This window comes from Schistocerca serialis, chromosome 2 (genome assembly GCF_023864345.2).
Source record: "Schistocerca serialis cubense isolate TAMUIC-IGC-003099 chromosome 2, iqSchSeri2.2, whole genome shotgun sequence".
Taxonomy (NCBI): domain Eukaryota; kingdom Metazoa; phylum Arthropoda; class Insecta; order Orthoptera; family Acrididae; genus Schistocerca; species Schistocerca serialis.
Window position 1 is genome coordinate 478,260,502 of NC_064639.1, and position 20,364 is coordinate 478,280,865.

Genomic DNA, 20,364 nt, shown 5'->3' on the forward strand with positions numbered 1-20,364 from the left:
GGTCTCCGATTTTGCCATAATGACGGGAATGTCGGCACGGTAACTGTAGAACATGCTGGTCTGGGTATACGGACAATACGTGTTTTTGAGCTGCCATTTGAGCTCCCGGCTGACGAAGTTATCGAGGCTTTTAAGCCATACGGCACAGTACATGGTCACACAGCAGAACGCTGGACACAATTCGCCACATACCCCGTTCTTAACGGAGTGCGGCAGATCACTATTGATCTTCAGAAGCATGTACCGTCCTATCTGACAATTGGTGGTTGTCGGGCGGTGGTGATTTACGATGGTCAACCACGTACATGTTCTGGATGTGGCCAGGAGGGACACCTCAGGTCGAACTGTATGCAACGGCGGATTACGCAACTGCCTTCAGATGTGCGGGAGCCGTCGCCGGCGATGACAGTACTACCGATCACTTATGCCAAAGCCCTCACTGCGTCCGCTGATGACCGAAAGGACACAGCCGCGGTGGAAGATCAAGATGGCACTCTCCGAAACCTTGTAGCAGACGTCGGGATGACAGAGCATGCTGCTCCGTCGAGCATACAATCTACGGCGACAACATCAGATGAGACCGAACTCCCACCAAGCACACCGATAGTACAAGAAGCAGTTCCAGCCACTACTGATGCTGTTCCGTCTGAAACGCACTCTGAGACGACATCATTAGTTTCGACCGAACTCCCGCCAAGTTCAACGATGGGACTCTAAACACTTCCAGTTCCTACGGATGCTTTTCTGTCGGGCAGCCGTGATTCCCTGCAATCTGAGGACACGGACGGAAGATCACGCAAACAGCGTTCCCCGAAAAGGAGGAAACGGCGGCGTCGCACGACATCTCCTCGGGATGACTCCCCTTGCCCCGACGACGATGTGCCTGTGGACCAAGACGACACAACAGCCTCTACGAACCAGGATGAGGCACTGGGAACTGTTCGATCCGACCCACGGCGGTCTGTCACATTGACGGCACCGGGACGTGGTGATGCTGAAGAGAAATCACAGCCAGTTGGCTCTCCAGACGCAGATGCTGTGGCTATGGACACGAATATATCACAGCCTGAAAAGATGTGGTATGAGGATATTGAGGAGGCGCCGGACGTCATACAGAGGCAGCCGGCACTCACGAAGACGGCCTAATAATTGCTGAAGGTGAAGGGAGAGGGGCGAGAGAACGTCTTCTACCTCAGCCCCCGGCGCCGGTGCAGGGAGATGTTGTTGCGCCTCGACAGAGTGGGATTCAACGCCATGCGAACCGTATTGCGACATTAAATATCAATGACGTGCGTTCACCGGCCAAAATACACCTATTGAAGGAAACGGTTTGGGCATCTGATGTGGATATTGCTTTGCTGCAGGAAGTCCACATAGCTGCACTCCCATACATCGCAGGCTACCAGTCCTATTCGTCTCATGGAGATCACAATGGGAGTGGGGTGGCAGTTTACGTGCGAGATGGCTTCCCAGTGGAAAACGTGTGTTATCTTCCGTCGGCCAGGGGAATGGCTTTCACGACGTTTGGGACACGCATCATCAATCTTTATGCACCGTCGGGAAACAATCGGCGGCGGGAAAGGGCGCGATTTTATGCAGAAGACATTGCTCCACTATTCCATGGACGTTCTGAATGTGTAATAATTGGTGGAGATTTCAACTGTGTTCTCAGGCAGAAAGACCAATGGCCGCAAGCAAACATCAGCCAGAAGTTGCGAATCGTTGTCAACGACCTTGTACTTAGTGACACGTGGGAATTACGACATGGAGCTGCACCGGGATACACCTATGTGACAAGTCATTCGGCGAGCAGATTAGATCGCATTTATATCTCACGGGCTCATGCAAATGATGTCCAGGACGCGGAACGCTGGCCATTGGCATTTTCCGATCACAGCGCTTACGTCTGTACGGTGCTTCTTCCCCGTAGAGAGGTGTGGAACAGTAAGGCCCCGTGGAAACTAAACATTCAACATCTACGTGATCCTGAATGCCGTCAACGGATCCTTGAGACATGGGCGATGTGCGAGCGAAGGGTTGAAAGGTATGCGACGATGCTTGATTGGTGGCTGACTTGTGCTAAACCGGCGCTTCGCCGTACGTTCATCTCATATAGCAGGGAAATGGCAGAATGGAGCCGCCGTACCACCGACTTTTATTTTGCAGCACTGCGCGACCTGGATGATGGCCCGCCGGGACAGGACATCTGGATCGAACGCAAAAGGATAAAAGCTAAACTGGTGGCTTTAGCTCGGAAACATCTTCAGGGAACCATGGTGCGCGCCAGATGTCACGATACGATAAGGCACGAGATTCCTTCCATGCACCACGTCGTGAATGAATGAAAGCACCGACGACGCGTTTTGGTACGGGAGTTAATCACCCGCGAAGACCGAAGAGTAACGCGTCAAGCGGACATTGTCTCTGCATTCGTCGACCATTACCAACACATCTATCGGGAAGAAGCAGCCTCTTTCGATGACCTCGACCGTATAGCCACGTCCGTCTCCCGTACACTGACGGTGGAAGCCGCGGGAACCTTACTGGAAGCCATTAGCTGTGAGGAAGTACGTGATGCGATCGCACAAGGTGCGTTGAATCGGTCCCCAGGCATTGATGGGCTTCCTGCTGAATTCTATCGCGAATTTCGCAATGAAATGGCACCGCGATGCACGGAAATGTACAACGAGATGTTAAATTCCGATGCGCCTATTCCACCGGCTTTTATGGAAGGCCTTCTGGTGCCAGTACATAAACCGAAGCCAGGAATTACGGTCACACATTATCGCCCCATCACCCTGCTTAATGCCGACTATAAGATCTTTGCACGGTTGCTAGCGTCCCGATGTCGTATGTTAATTCGTAGCGTTCTCTCTCCGGAACAGACGACACCGGGTGGATCGGTGAATGTGCAAACAGCTACTGGCGAATGCCGTGATGTGATAGCGCTGGCGGAGGAGTGCCGGCTTAAAGCGGCGATGGTGGCGATTGATTTTGACAGTGCTTTTGATAATGTGCGCCACAACTATCTGTATGCTGTACTGGAACAAATGGGTTTTCCAGACCGTTTTACTGGTCTCATTAGAAGGATTTACGGGGGCGCACAATCCTTGGTACAGGTTAATGGGCGTATAGCAGGGCCCATTCAAATTCGACGATCCATTCGCCAGGGCTGCCCTCTTTCGATGCTGCTGTTCGCGATAGCGTTGGAACCATTAATTGGGAGGCTCACCAATTCTTTTTCTGGGATGGAACTACGGGGCTACACCTTCAAATGTCGTGCCTATGCGGACGGCCTCCTGCTGCTCGTTCGTTCTGAGGAAGAGGTGAAGACGGTCCTTGAACTGTTGTTGGACTACAGTGTGACGGCGGGTAGTGCAGTGAACATGAACAAATCGGCGGCAATGCCGGTGGGAAGGGGCCTTACGCCGGAAGAAATCAGTCCGTTTCCTTATGTGCAACGATTCCGCTATCTCGGCATAGACTTTACCTCATCTGTAAAACATACTGCAGCAGTTAACTACCGACGTATTTTCCAGACAACACGTACCATGGTCCGACAACATCTCCTACGGCGCCTTGATCCTTTGCAGCGAGTCGAGTACCTGAACACTTATGTGGTTTCTCGAATGGTGCATATTTCGCAGATCCTGCCCCTACCACTCACGCTCGGACGTCGACTTCAATCAGCACTAGGCTATTTCGTGATGATTGGGTCGCCCCTCAAGGTGCGATACGAAACGCTCACTCTCCCTACGGACAAGGGGGGACTCGGACTTACGAATGTTCACTGCCGTGCGACGGCGCTCCTTCTAGCCACAATGTATAAGCAATGGCGTAGCGGGAGTGATTCCCTTACATCCCGCCTACTGGATCTCCTGGTTCCAGCGTCCCTCACACCTCCGGTGGCGGTGGCCAACATTACGCCACATTTTGCGCATGTCTCAACATTTATCGTGGAACTTAGTTATATCAGAGACGAGCTTCCGCGCACGAGACCGCCATGCGCGAAGGATTTTTATGTTTGGCTGCTACGACGGATAAGTTGTAATGTAATTGAACTGAAACACCCCAGGTTGCATTGGCCGAAGATTTGGAGACATGTGCACCAAAAATTCTTTCCCACCTTCGTTCGGGCACTGTGGTTCTCTGTCGCCTGTGGCAAGTTCAGCACCCACCAACGGCTCCATGCAATTGGACTAGTGGACACTCCACTATGCCCGAAATGTCACCAAGTGGATGACGACTATCACCGCTTAACTTGTATCGCGGTGGAGGACGTCTGGCTCCTAGGAAGACAGATGGTGGCTTGCTACCTCCGTGTGACCCCGCAACATATTACACCTGCTTCCTTCTTACATCCGGAGAGTGACTACTTTCCGGCTACTAAATCACAGTCGATCATCTGGATCAAAGGTTGGACGATCGCGTACCTCTATGGGGATACTGCCACGTCGCGACTTGACTTTTGGTATTTCTTGCAGCAAGCCCACAATGAGGTTCATAGATGGTCACACTATCGGGAAACCTTTGCCAACTATCTTCAGGCAGTCTTCCTCGACCCCCCATGCAGTTGGGATGTGCCGGGTGCAGTCGGTGTGCACATTTGACAGCTGATGATGAACCTCACGCTTCTCTCACCACTCAATGTGTAATGCACATACTATGCGATGAAATGGTCTATATGTTCCTTTTAACAGAGTGGTCTTTATTGAAAATAAATAAATAAAAAAAAATAATAAAAAAAGTGGTCAGCGTGACAGACTGTCAATCCTAAGGGCCCGGGTTCGATTCCCGGCTGGGTCGGAGATTTTCTCCGCTCAGGGACTGGGTGTTGTGTTGTCCTAATCATCATCATTTCATCCCCATCGATGCGCAGGTCGCCGAAGTGGCGTCAAATCGAAAGACCTGCACCAGGCGAACGGTCTACCCGACGGGAGGTCCTAGCCACACGACATTTCCATTTTTACCTGACAGAGGGCTCATTCACTTCCTGTGCAGAGACGTGCAGCTAATTAAATCAAGAACATGCTACTAAATATATATGAAGATAATAACTGTTCTCGAAAGAGCAGGTATCATTGATGACCGTGCAGCATCTCTAGAATAAATGATAATTAATTGAAACCCTCAGTTGTCGACAGCTGTTGTTGATATACCTCGATGCGGACAGCTGAAAATGTGTGCCCCGACCGGGACTCGAACCCGGGATCTCCTGCTTATATGGCAGACGCTCTATCCATCTGAGCCATCGAGGACACAGATGAATAGCGCCACTGCAGGGACTTATCCCTTGCACGCTTTTACTGGAATCGTCACCTTCTTGTGCGCGAGTAATGAGGGGATGGGCAAATATCTATTAGGTGCATTACGTATGTAGATTGTGGACAGTTGGGAATGTGGGTCTCACGGGAGCGTGCAAGGGATAAGTCCCTGCAGTCGCGCTTTCATCTGTGTCCTGGGTGGCCCAGGTGGATAGAATGTCTGCCATGTAAGCAGGAGATCACGGGTTCGAGTCCTGGTCGGGGCATACATTTTCAGCTGTCCCCATCGAGGTATATCAATGACACCTTTCGGCAGCTGAGGGTTTCAATTAATTATCATTTATGCTACTAAATAGTTAGGGGAAAAGATTACAGTCCAAGAGAAAAGATACGATGCACCATGAAGGAATTATTTGAATGGGATGGGAAAGCAGTAGATGTGATGAATATTTGCCGACAGACAAATGATTACAATTTCAGAAAAAAATTGGATGGTTTATTTGAGAGAAAGAGCTTCACAAACTGAACAACTCAATAACGCGTTGTTCCTCCTCTGGCTCTTATGCAAGCAGTCATTCCGCATGGCACTGATTGACAGAGTTGTTGGATGTCCTCCTGAGGGATATCGTGCAAAACTCCGTCCAACGGGCTCATTGGATCGTCAAAATCCAGGCTGGTTGGAGGGTACTGTGAGAGTCTGGCAAGCATGAAGACAAACAGAAGAAACTCTCGCTGTGTGCTGACGAACATTATCCTGATGAAATGTAAGCCCAGGGTGGCTCTCCATGAAGGACAGCAAAATGGGGCGAAGAATACCGCCGACGTGCTGCTGTGCTGTACGGTTGCTGTGAATAACGACCAAAGATGTCCTGCTGTGAAAAGAAATGGCTCCCAGATCGTCACTCCTGGTTGTCGGGCCGTTTGGCAGGGGACAGTCAGATTGATATCCCACTGCTGTTTGGGGAAACTCTAGACACGTCTTTGCTGGTCACCAGCGCTCATTTAGAAGCAGTACTCATCACTGAAGACAATTCTACTCCAGACAAAGAGATTCCAGGCTCAAGACTAATCTGGAGATGCCCTGGACAGAGTGGGATACCAATTTGAGTGCTGCCCGCCATTTGCCCAACAGCTAGGAGTGATGCTGTGAGGTTCCATTTCTTTTCGTAGCAGCACCTCTTTCGTTGTCTTCTGCTGCATCCTTACAGCACAACGGTATGTCGACGATATTCTATGGCCCATTTTGTTGCCCTTCGTGGGATGCCATCCTGGGCTTACATTAGCAGCAAGATAATGCCTGTCCACAAACGGCGAGAGTCTGTATCGCTTGGCTTGCCAAACCCTACTTTGGCCAGCAACATCGCTGGATCTCTCCCCAAACAAGAACTTTTGGAGCATCATGGGCAGGGCCTTCCAACCATTTCGGGATTTTGGCGATCTAACGCGGCAGTTGGGCATAATTTGCGACGATATTCCTCAGGAAGACATCCAACAACTCGATCAACCAACACCAAGGCGAATAACTGCTTGCGTTAGGGCCAAAGATGGATCAACACGTTACTGACTTGCTCAATATGTGAAGCTCTTCCTCTTGAATAAATCATCCAATTTTTCTGAAATTGTAATCATTTGTTTGTCTGTCCGTGACATCATATCTACCAATTTCCGTCCAATTCAGGTAACTCCCTGGCGGTGCATTGCTTTTCTTTGTCTTCATATGTATTCTCATTAAAAACTAAACTCCTCCCGCACAGGCCATGAAAGCTCGTAGGTACCGACTGGCCGCCGTGTCATCCTCAGCCCACAGGCGTCACTGGATGCAGATATGGAGGGGCATGTGGTCAGCACACCGCTCTCCCGGCCGTATTTCAGTTTCCCAGACCGGAGCTGCTACTTTTCAATCAAGTAGCTCCTCAATTTGCCTCACAAGGGCTGAGTGCACCCCGCTTGCCAACAGCACTCGGCAGGCTGGATGGTCACCCATCCAAGTGCTGGCCCAGCCCGACAGCGCTTAACTCCGGTCATCTGACGTGAACCGCTGTTACCAGTGCGGCAAGGCCGAAGGCTGTATTATCACTACCCATAATAGAATCATACAAACATATAAATTGACGCAATGAAATAGAAATATGAAAGGTATCAGCTCAACATTCGGCTGACGTGTTTTAGAGTAAACTATCACATTTCCATTTTAGTTAGTACTGTTCTATGTAGTAATAGTACCCCAACTTTTCATTTACTAATCATGTTACAAGTAGTGACGAAGCAACACAATAAAATCCTCCAGGGTTTCACAGGCCAGAAACTTATACCACTCCAAGACTTTTATACAACAGCAACTACAATCGGGTTAGCATATTAGATCCAATACACTGCCTGATACACATCGATGTATTTCCCTGTAAATCATGGCTAAAAATTATCGTTGATGACGTCAGAAATATTATAGTGACTAATAAAACAGGAGAACTCCTTGCAGAAAATATAAATGAAATTTGTAATAGGTTCACAGCTGGTCCATTTTCAATAAAACTGCATTGAACATAAAAAAACAGTGCCATGAAATTCAGTCTGATGTGGGTGAATGACACTGTTAATTTAAACGTGAATGGTCTTTAGTCCGAACACTGATTTGATGCAGCTCTCTATGCTACTCTATCAGCAAATAACTTTTGTGACACAAATCCTTTTGAATGTGCTTACTGTATTCATATCATAGTCTACGTTTTTTTTATCCCCCACCCCCCCACCCCACTCACACACATCCCTCCAATACTAAACTGGTGATCATCAGTGTCTCACAATATTTCGGCGGTCCATCTGGTCACCATCTTCAGGTGAGCAGGCCGTCGCACTATCTCGCCAGAACTGAAATCAAACACGCCGCAGCGGCTCCTTTACACACTGACCGTGGGTCCAACGCACGCGCGCGAACATAGCTGCCCTCTAGGGACAGGCATAGCAGCACACCGATCGTGAAAGCTGGTGGAAACGATAAATCGATATCAAACACCACTGACAGTTTTTGATCACCGAAACAAGGACCGTTCTTTCTTAATGGCAAAATATTGTGTCCAGATGACGATATGTTCCGGCTGGAGACCCTACATGAATATAACCAGTTCTTACGCCGGGAAAGTTTACGGAGCCACATCAAGATCCTCTGCGGGTAGGAGATGTTTGAACTTATAGGGAAGTTTGATAAACTTCGTAAGAAGACGGGGAAGTTGCTGAGCGTACTCGCTGTTGTGCTGAAATGCCGGAATTAAGGTATAATACCTAAATTTGCCAGAACTATTATTACACTGGGACAAGAATCGTCAACAACATTAAGAAGCGCGTTGGTTTTGCCTTAGTAAGGGTGCGCATTCGTTTTACACGTAGACAACTGGATTTCATGTCCAAGGATTTATTTTACTTGCATTGGGAAGTTTTGGCGTTACTGTCTGCTGCATCCTGGTATTGGGTTGACAGTTCGTCCTGTGCAATATCAGACTGGGTCCATGCAAACGCTGTTAGTAGGCAATCTTCGAAGTTTCAAGGGCTTTTTTCTCAGTCTACAATAACGGCTGATGACACCCGTCGACATGTTGTGATCAATATCACACTCAAACAACTGGACGATGGTACGCTATCAGTATTGGGAAAGGGACTGAATTTGCCCCTGTACCCAGGAATGTTCCTATTACGGAATTCATTTCCCGACGATCTAGCTGATGAGGTTAGGCGAGAGGTCTCTCATACATTGCGACGTGTGCCACCCCCGCGACGTAACATCTCCTCGCTTGAAAGAGCTGCTATCCGGTCCATCAGGGAAGAACAGGATACTGTAATTCTTCCATCGGACAAGGGCAACACAACGGCTCTTCTTTAACGGGACGATTATGTGGGTAAAATGGATCTTTTGGTTGCAGACTCGGCATACCGAAGATTTCAGAATGATCCACCTGAACGTATAAAATGCAAGATGCTTTCACTTTTGAAGAAGAACTCATTATCTGACGATGTTCTTAAAAAACTTCGACCTGGTGCTGCAGTCCCGCCGAGGTTTATAGTTTGCCCAAGGCACACAGGCAAGGAGTTCCTCTTCGGCCTACTGTTAGCAATTAGGGCGCTCCTACTTACAACTTAGCCAAATATTTAGCTTCCACTCTCAGTCCCCACGTCGGAAAATGCGAACACCATATTTCCAATACCCTGTTTTTTATTTAGCGTTTGATGTTTTTGTGTCTCAGTCCCACGGATTTGCTCGTTAGTTTTTATATTGTGTCTCTGTTTAACAGAGTTTCTTGGAACAATAGCTTCTTAGGAACAACTAAACTTTGTTGCCGTGTGCTGATATCGACATATTTTTTGTTTAATGACAAATACTTTGAAGAAACTTAAGGAGTGGATATGGGGAGTACGTTATCCTCCATTGTCGCCCATTTGTTTATGGAAGATTCTGAGGACGTGGCACTGAACACGGCGTTCTTAAAACCAATTTGTTTCTGGAGATACATCGAAGATACGTTTATGGTATGGCCACTTGGGAGGGATGTTCTGGGCAGTTTTCTAGATCATTTTAATTGTCTGCATCCAATATTAAGTTCATGATGGAAGTTGAAAAGGATGGAAGACTCCCGCTTTTAGATGTCTTGGTCTACGGGAGGGATGACAGGCCATTAGGACATAGTGTTTGTCGTAGCCCACGAAAAGGGACCGATATCTTCATGCATCAAGTTTTCATCCATCGTATCAATGCAACGGGGTCCTACGTACACTGGTACAAAGATCTTACGCCATCTAAGATGCAGATAGTTTGATACAAGAAATGGATCTTCTGAAAGTTTTCTTCAAGCAGAATGGTTATACTGACAATCAGATACGTCGTACTCTACAGATTCGACCTTCACGGGAACCAACAGAAGATACAAGCAAATCGGTGGCATTTCTACCTTTGTGGCGAGCTTATCTTCAAAAATAGGAACAATTTTAAAGAAATTTGATATTAAAAGCGTATTCTGTCCCTCAGCTATTACCAGAGCCAAGGACCGATGACCCAGCAGTTTGGTCCCTTCCCCTCCCCCCCCCCCCTCCCTCTTTAAACCAACCAACCAGAGCTCTCTGGGCTTAGTAAAGGATGATTTGGGTTTGAGAAAGCCCGGGGTCTACAAGATTCCTTGCCGTTGCGGAAAAACTATACTGTACAAACGATCTGTACGATCCAGGGTCGATGCGTGGAACATCATTACCACACGCATTTATTTCAGCCAAAAAAAATTCTGCAGTGGTGGAATATTGTCTTACTGAAGGACATAAAATGTAGTACGATGAGACACAAGTAGTTGCTTCTGTGTTGTGGTATTGGGACTGTGTAGTGAAAGAAGCCATTGGAATTCGGCTATCTGACAATGTTATAAACAAAGATAATGGGTATTCTTTAAGTAAGAGTTGGAACCCTGTTCTGTTTGACATTAAGAAACAGCGGGTCCTTGTTTCGGTCATCAAAAACTGTCAATAGCGTTTGATATCGATTTATCGTTTCCGCTAGCTTTCACCACCGGTGCGCTGTTGTGCCCATAGACTTACTAACAAGGGAACCTCCCCATCGCACCCCCCTCAGATTTAGTTCCAAATTCGCACAGTGGATAGGCCTTGAAAAACTGAACACAGATCAACCGAGAAAAGAGGAAGAAGTTGTGAGGAACTATGAAAAAAATAAGCAAAATATACAAACTGAGTAGTCCAAGTGCAAGATACGCAACATCAAGGACAATGTCAGCTCAGGAGCGCCGTGGTCCCGTGATTAGTGTGAGCATCTATGGAACGAGAGGTCCTCGGATCAAGTCTTCCCTCGAGTGAAAATTTTACTTTCTTTATTTTCGCAAGGTTATGATCTGTCCGTTCGTTCATTAACGTCTCTGTTCACTGTAATAAGTTTAGTGTCTGTGTTTTGCGACCGCAACGCACAACCGTGCGATTGGTAGACGAAAGGAAGTGCCTCTCCAATGGGAACCGAAAAACATTTGATCGCAAGGTCATAGGTCAACCGATTCCTCCACATGAAAACACGTCTGATATATTCTATACGACACTAGTGACGGCATGTCCGTCACATGACAGGAATATGTTGTCAACCCACCTAACTTGTACACTTGGCGAAGGGTAAAAATATTCTTCTACCTTGCCTGATTTAGGTTTTCTTGTGGATACATACTACGGCGCACTTACCTCGCATCGGACGGACGGACAGATAATAATTGTCTGAAAATAAAAAATTAAACTTTTCACTCGAGGGAAGACTTGAACCAAGGACCTCTCGTTCCACAGCTGCTCACGCTAACCACAGGACCACGGCGCTCCTGAGATCTTATTGTCCTTGATGTTGCATATCTTGCGCATGGACTACTCAGTTTGTATATTTTGCTTATTTTTTTCATAGTTCCACACAACTTCTTCCTGTTTTCTCGATTGATCTGTGTTCAGTTTTTCAAGGCCTATCCACTGTGCCAACTTATAACTAAATCTGAGGGGGGTGCGATGGGGAGGTTCCCTTGTAAGTTGTGCCTAGGGGGGTGCGATGGGGAGGTTCCCCTGTAAGTTGTGCCTGTCGCTAAGGGCAGTTACGCTCGCACACGCGCGGTGGGACCACGGTCGATGTGTAAAGGAGCCGCCGCTGTGTGTTTCTACATCTCCATCTACATTTACACTCGGCGTGCCGCCTGACGGTGAGTGGCGGAGGCTACTTTGAGTACCGCTATCGTTTCTCCCTTCTAATACAATCTCGCATTGTTCGTGGAAAGAAAGATTGTCGGTATGCCTCTGTGTGGGCTCTAATCTCTCTGATTTTATACTCATGGTCTCTTCGCGAGATACACGTAGGAGGGAGCAATATACTGCTTGACTCTTCGGTGAAAGTATGTTCTCGAAACTTCAACAAAAGCCCGTACCGAGCTACTGAGCGTCTCTCCTGCAGAGTCTTCCACTGGAGTTTGCCATCTCCGTAACGCCTTCGCGATTACTAAATGATCCTGTAACGAAGCGCGCTGTTCTCCGTTGGATCTTCTCTATCTCTTCTATCAACCCTATCTGGTACGGATCCCGCACTGGTGTGCAATATTCAAGCAGTGGGCGAACAAATGTAGTGTAACCTACTCCCTTTGTTTTCGGATTGCATTTCCTTAGGATTCTTCCAATGAATCTCAGTCTGGCATCTGCTTTACCAACGATCAACTTTATATGATCATTCCATTTTAAATCACTCCTAATGCCTACTCCCAGATAATTTATGGAATTAAATGCTTCCAGTTGCTGACTTACAATACTGTAGCTAAATGATAAGGGATCTATCTTTCTATGTATTCGCAGCACATTACACTTGTCTACCTTGAGATTCAATTGCCATTCCCTGCACCATGCGTCAATTCGTTTCAGATCCTCCTGCATTTCAGTACAATTTTCCATTGTTACAACGTCTCGATGTACCACAGCATCATCCGCAAAAAGCCTCAGTGAACTTCCGATGTTATCCACAAGGTCATTTACGTATATTGTGAATGGTTACGGTCCTACGACACTCCCCTGTGGCACACCTGAAATCACTCTTACTTCGGAAGACTTCTCTCCATTGAGAATAACATGCTGCGTTCTGTTATCTAGGAACTCTTCAATCCAATGCTACAATTGGTCTGATAGTCCATATGCTCTTACTTTGTTCATTAAACAACTGTGGGGAGCTGTATCGCACTCCTTGCGGAAGCCAAGAAACACGGCATCTACCTGGGAACCCGTGTCTATGACCCTCTTGAGTCTCGTGGACGAATAGCGCGAGCTGGGTTTCACACGATCGTCTTTTTCGAAACCCATGCTGATTCCTACAGAGTAGATTTCTAGTCTCCAGAAAATTATACTCGAACATAATTCGTGTTCCAAAATTCTACAACTGATCGACGTTAGAGATATAGGTCTATAGTTCTGCACATCTGTTCGACGTCCCTTCTTGAAAACGGGGATGACCTGTGCCCTTTTCCAATCCTTTGGAACGCTACGCTCTTCTAGAGACCTACGGTACACCGCTGCAAGAAGGGGGCAAGTTCCTTCGTGTACTCTGTGTAAAATGGAACTGGTATCCCATCAGGTCCACCGGCCTTTCTTCTTTTGAGCGATTTTAATTGTTTCTCCATCCCTCTGTCGTCTATTTCGATATCTACCATTTTGTCATCTGTGCGACAATCTAGAGAAGGAACTACAGTGCAGCTGTGAAACAGCTTTGGAAAAAGACATTTAGTATTTCGGCCTTTAGTCTGTCATCCTCTGTTTCAGTATCATTTTGGTCACAGAGTGTCTGGGCATTTTGTTTTGATCCACATACCGCTTTGACATAAGACCAACATTTCTTAGAATTTTCTGCCAAGTCAGTACATAGAACTTTACTTTCGAATTCATTGAACGCCTCTCGCATAGCCCTCCTCACACTACATTTCGCTTCGCGTAATTTTTGTTTGTCTGCATGGCTTTGGCTATGTTTATGTTTGCTGTGAAGTTCCCTTTGCTTCCGCAGCAGTTTTCTAACTCGGTTGTTGCACCACGGTGGCTCTTTTCCATCTCTTACGATCTTGCTTGGCGCATACTCATGTAATGCATTCATTTGCCGTGAGATAGTGCGAGGGCCTGCTCACCTGAAGATGGCAGCTAGGTGGACGGCCGAAATTTTGTGTCCAGATGACGATATGCACCGGTTGGAGACTCGGCATGAATGCAACCAATTATTACGCCGGGAAAGTTTACGGAGCAACAACATATCCCTTCCTTTAGTCAATCTGTGCCATAAATTTCTTGTCTCCCCAATTCCATTCAGTGCCTTCTCATTAGTTACCTGAACTAACGATCACGGGATCGTTTAGTTTGAGAGAGAGCGTTACAGAGATGCTAAACAAACTCCACTGGCAGACGTTACAAGAGAGGCATTGTGCATCATGGAGAGATTTACCAATGAAATTTCGGTACAGCACATTTAATGAGGAGTCGGACAACATACTACTTTCCCCCCCATACATCCCGCGTACTAACCACGAGGAGAAAATTCGAGAAATTAGAGCCAATACAGAGGCTTACCGACAACCATTCTCCCCACGCACTATTCGCGAGTGGAACAGGATTGGAGGGATCAGATAGTGGTACCGAAAGTCCCTTCGCCACACGCCATTAGGTGGCTTGTGGAGTATGATGTAGATGTAGATGTAATCTTTAGCATTCTTCTGTAGTGCCACATTTCAGAAACTTCTAATGTCTTCTTGTTTAAACTCTTTATTCTCAACGCTTCACTTCCATACATACCTACACTCCAGAGAAATACCTTCAGAAAGGACTTCCTAATACATACCTACACTCGAGAGAAATACTTCAGAAAGAACTTCCTAACACTTAAGTCTTATTCAGTGTTAACAAATTTCTTTTCTTCAGAAACGCTTTTCTTGCCATTTACCAGTCTACACTTCATATCCCACCTATTTCGGGCATTTTACTGCCTAAATAGCAAAACTCATCTACTATTTTAATTGTTTCGCTTCTAATCTAATTCCCTTCATAATTCGACTAAATCCAATAATCCTTGTTTTGCTTGTGTTGACGTTCATCTTATACCCTGGTTTGAGGATACCATTCATTCCATTCAACTGCTCTTCCAAGTTCTTTGCTGTCTCTGAAAGAATTAAAATGTCGTCAGCAAACATGAGAGTTTTTATTTCTTCTTCCTGGACTTTAATTTCTGTTCGACATTGTTGTTTGGTTTCCTTTACTGCTTGCTCAGTGTACATACAGAATAACATTGGGTTAGGCTACCCTGTCCAGGTCCATTCTCAATCTCTGCTTCCCTTTCATGCCTCTCGACTCTTATGATTGTCGCCTGGTTTCTGCACAAGTTGTAAATAGCCTTTCGATCCCAGTATTTTACACTTGCGGCCTCCAGAATACCAACGAGGGTGTTCCAGTCAACATTCTCAATAGCTGTTTCTAAGTCTACAAATGCTATCAATGCAGGATTGCCTTTCCTTAATATATCTGCTAAGATAGGTCATAGGGTCAGTATTCCTTCACGTGTTCCTACATTTCTCTGGAACTCAAACTAATCTACCTCAAGATCACCTTCTAAAAGTTTTTCCATTCTTCTATGAATAATTAGTATTAATATTTTGTAGCCACGACTTATTAAACTGATAGACCGATAACTTTTACAACTGTCACCTACTGGTTTCTTTGGAATTGGAATTATTACATTCTTCTTGAAGCCTGATCGTATTTTACCCTTCTCATACATCTTGCACACCTTTTTTTTGTCATGGCTGGCTCTCCTAAGGCTATCAGTAGTTCTGACGGAATGTCACCTACTCCCGGGGCCTTTTTTTTTTACTTGGGTCTTTCAGTACTCCGTCAAATTCTTCTTGCAGTATCGTATCTTCCACCTCATCTTCATGTACATCCTCTTCCATTTCTATAATATTGTCTTCAAGTTTGTCTCCTTTTTATAAACCGTATGTATACTACTTCCACCTTTCAGGTTCCCCTTCTTTGCTAGGGCCTGGTTTTCCATCTGAGCTCTTTATATTCATACAACTGCTCCTCTTTTCTCCAAAGGCGTCTTTAATTTTCCTATGTGCAGTATCTATCTTTCCTGTTGTGAAGTATGCTTCTAAATCCTTACATTTGTCCTCCAGCCACTCCTGTTTATGCATTTTGCACTTCCTGTCGGTCTCATTTTTTAGACGTTTGTATTCCCTTTCACCTGTTCCGTTTGTTTCATTTTTATATTTTCTCCTTTCATCATTTAAATTCAGTATCTCCTGTATTATCGAAGGATTTTTGCTAGGTCTTGTCTTTTTACCTATTTGATCCCCTGGTGTCTTCACTGTTTCATTTCTTAAAGCTACCCATTCGTCTTCTACTGTATTCCTTTTCTATTTTCTAGTCAACTGTTGCCTAATGCTTCCCTATAAACTTTCAGCAACCTCTGGTTCTTTCAACTTATATAGCTCCCATCTCATTTATTTGCTCACTCTTTGCAAATTTCTTCAGTTTTAATCCACAGTTGATAACCATTAAATTGTGGTCAGAGTCGACATCTGTATTTGGAAATGTCTTAAAATTTAATGTTTGGTTCCGATATCTCTGTCTTACCATTATATAATCAACCTGAAACCTTCCAGTGTCTCCAGGTCTCTTCCATGTATACAATCTTGTTTCGTGATTATTAAACCAATAAACCAAGTGTTAGTGATGATTAAATTGTGCATTGTGCAAAATCCTGCCAGGTGTCTTCCTCTTTCATTTCTTTCCCCCAGTTGATATTCACGTACTGTATTTCCTTATCTTCCTTTTTCCACTAACGCATTTCAGCCCCAGAGCAAAATTAAATTTTCTTCTCTCTTAACTTTCTGAATAATCTCTTTTATCTCAACATACATTTCTTCAATCTCTATATCTGCGGAGCTTGTTGGCACATAATCTTGTATTAGTGTGGTAGGTACATGTGATCAAAAGCATCCGGACACCCCCCAAAACTTTCGTTTTTCATATTAGGTGCATTGTGCTGCCACCTATTGCCAGGTACTCCATATCAGCGACCTTAGTAGTCATTAGCCATCGTGAGAGAGCGGAGTGGAGCGCTCCGCAGAACTCACGGACTTCGAACGTGGTCAGGTGATTGGGTGTCACTTATGTCATATGTCTGTACGCGAGATTTCCACACTCCTAAACATCCCTAGGTCCACTGTTTCGGATGTGATAGTGAAGTGGAAGCGTGAAGGGACACGTACAGCACAAAAGCTTACAGGCCGATCTCGTCTGTTGACTGAGAGAGACCGACATCTTTCCAGACCATCACACAGGAATTCCAAACTACATCAGGATCCACTGCAAATACTATGACAGTTAGGCATGGGGTGAGAAAACTTGAATTTCATGGTCGAGCGGCCGCTCATAAGCCACACATCACGCCGGTAAATGTTAAACGACGCTTCGCTTGGTGCAAGAAGAGTAAACATTGGATGATTGAACAGCGGAAAAACGTTGTGTGGAGTGACGAATCACAGTACACAATGTGGCGAACCGATGGCAGGGTGTGGGTATGGCGAATGCCTGGTGAATGTCATCTGCCAGCGTGTGTAGTGCCATCAGTAAAATTCGGAGGTGGTAGTGTCATGGTGTGGTCGTGTTTTTCGTGGAGGGGGCTTGCACCCTTTGTTGTTTTGCGTGGCACTATCACAGCACAGGCCTACATTGATGTTTTAAGCACCTTCTTCCTTCCCACTGTTGAAGAGCAATTTGGAGACGGCGATTGCATCTTGCAACATGATTGAGCACCTGTTCATAATGCACGGCCTGTGGCGGAGTGGTTACACGACAATAACATCTCTGTAATGGACTGGACTGCACAGAGTCCTGACCTGAACCCTAGAGAACACCTTTCGGATGTTTTGGAACGCTGTCTTAGTGGAGGCCTCACCTATCGACATCGACACCTCTCCTCAGTGCGATACTCCGTGCAGAATGGTCTGCCATTCCCCAAGAAACCTTCCAGCACCAGACTGAATGTATGCCTGCGAGAGTCATCAAGGCTAACGGTGGGCCAACACCATATTGAATTCCAGCATTACTGATGGGGGGCGCCACGAACTTGTAAGTCATTTTCAGCCAGGTGTCCGGATACTTTTGATCACATAGTGTATGTACGTATGTACATTTTCATATGTACACACAGTTGTTAGCTACGCAGATACATGGTGACAATTATTGAACTACATGAAGCAAAACGTAGATTAATTACAAACTATGGCGTGCACATACTTTATTCAACATGTAAACGTCACTACAGATATTCGGATTTAGGTTATGACATGTTCGATATGCCTGCCATTATTGGCGCGGTGATGTGGCGCAGACTGAAGTGTCGAAACACCGATGCTATCGATGTCCTCCTGAATGGCTGTTTTCACCTCAGCAATGGTTTTCGGGTTATTGCTGTACACCTCGTCTTTAATATAGCCCCCCAAAAAAGAGTCGCATGTGTTCAGATCCGGAGAACATGGCGGCCACTCGAGGCCCATGCCAGTGGTCTCTGGGTACCTCAGAGCCAGAATGCGGTCCGCAAAGTGCTCCTCCAGGGCATCAAATACTCTTCTGCATCAACGGGGTCGAGCTCCGTCTTGCACGAACCACATCTTGTCGAAATCAGGGTCACTTTGGATAATGCGGATGAAATCATCTTGCAAAATCTTCATTTACCGTTCGGTAGTCACTGCACTATCAAGGAATATAGCACCGATTATTCCGTGACTGGACACTGCACACCACACAGTCACCCGTTGAGAGCGAAGAAACTTCTCGATCGAGAAATGCAGATTCTCAGTTCCCCAAATGCTGTAATTTTGCTTATATTATTTAAAATAGTTCAATAATGGTCTCCCTGTATTTTCTGGGTACAAACGCAAAAAAGATGAATATAGTTCACAAGTACAGAAAAGCATCATAAGAATAACAGTCAAAATAATAATTGAGCTTACTGTAAAGATCCGATCAAAACAATGGAAAATTTTAACTATAGCATGTAAGTACATTTACCATTCAGTAATGAAAATTTTCGTATATGTCCATGAATAATTGTTGAAGCGGTTACTAACAACCTCACAATGCACTGTAAAACAAGTTGAGCACATAAGCTCAATTATTATTTTGGCTTTTATTCTTACAATGCTTTTCTGTAGTTTGTAAACTATATTCATATTTTATGCGTTAGTACCCAGAAAATAGATGGATAGCTAACAAATGTGTGTACATATGAACATTTACATATGTACATATGTACAGGGTTATTACAAATGATTGAAGCGATTTCACAGCTCTACAATAACTTTATTATTTGGGATATTTTCACAATGCTTTGCACACACATACAAAAACTCAAAAAGTTTTTTTAGGCATTCACAAATGTTCGATATGTGCCCCTTAAGTGATTCGGCAGACATCAAGCAGATAATCAAGTTCCTCCCACATTCGGCGCAGCATGTCCCCAACAATGAGTTCGAAAGCATCGTTGATGCGAGCTCGCAGTTCTGGCACGTTTCTTGGTAGAGGAGGTTTAAACACTGAATCTTTCACATAACCCCACAGAAAGAAATCGCATGGGGTTAAGTCGGGAGAGCGTGGAGGCCATGGCATGAATTGCTGATCATGATCTCCACCACGACCAATCCATCGGTTTTCCAATCTCCTGTTTAAGAAATGCCGAACTTCATGATGGAAGTGCGGTGGAGCACCATCCTGTTGAAAGATGAAGTCGGCGCTGTCGGTCTCCAGTTGTGGCATGAGCCACTTTTCCAGCATGTCCAGATACACGTGTCCTGCAACGTTTTTTTTCGCAGAAGAAAAAGGGGCCGAAAACTTTAAACCGTGAGATTGCACAAAACACGTTAACTTTTGGTGAATTGCGAATTTGCTGCACGAATGCGTGAGGATTCTCTACCGCCCAGATTCGCACATTGTGTCTGTTCACTTCACCGTTAAGAAAAAATGTTGCTTCATCACTGAAAACAAGTTTCGCACTGAACGCATCCTCTTCCATGAGCTGTTGCAACCGTGCCGAAAATTCAAAGCGTTTGACTTTGTCATCGGGTGTCAGGGCTTGTAGCAATTGTAAACGGTAAGGCTTGTGCTTTAGCCTTTTCCGTAAGATTTTCCAAACCGTCGGCTGTGGTACGTTTAGCCCCCTGCTTGCTTTATTCGTCGACTTCCGCGGGCTACGCGTGAAACTTGCCCACACGCGTTCAACCGTTTCTTCGCTCACTGCAGGCCGACCCGTTGATTTCCCCTTACAGAGGCATCCAGAAGCTTTAAACTGCGCATACCATCGCCGAATGGAGTTCGCAGTTGGTGGATCTTTGTTGAACTTCGTCCTGAAGTGTCGTTGCACTGTTATGACTGACTGATGTGAGTGCATTTCAAGCACGACATAAGCTTTCTCGGCTCCTGTCGCCATTTTGTCTCACTGCGCTCTCGACCGATCTGGCGGCAAGAAACCTGAAGTGCGGCTTCAGCCGAACAAAACTTTATGAGTTTTTCTACGTAT

The 20,364-nt window shown here is 45.8% G+C and overlaps 1 non-coding gene across 1 annotated transcript; it reads right to left on the bottom strand.

Annotated features, from left to right (window-relative positions):
• Positions 1-5,184: 5,184 nt before the first annotated feature.
• Trnai-uau (transfer RNA isoleucine (anticodon UAU)) lies at positions 5,185-5,258 on the bottom strand. Its single transcript has one exon. It is a non-coding gene; the product is annotated as a tRNA-Ile (tRNA).
• Positions 5,259-20,364: the final 15,106 nt, after the last annotated feature.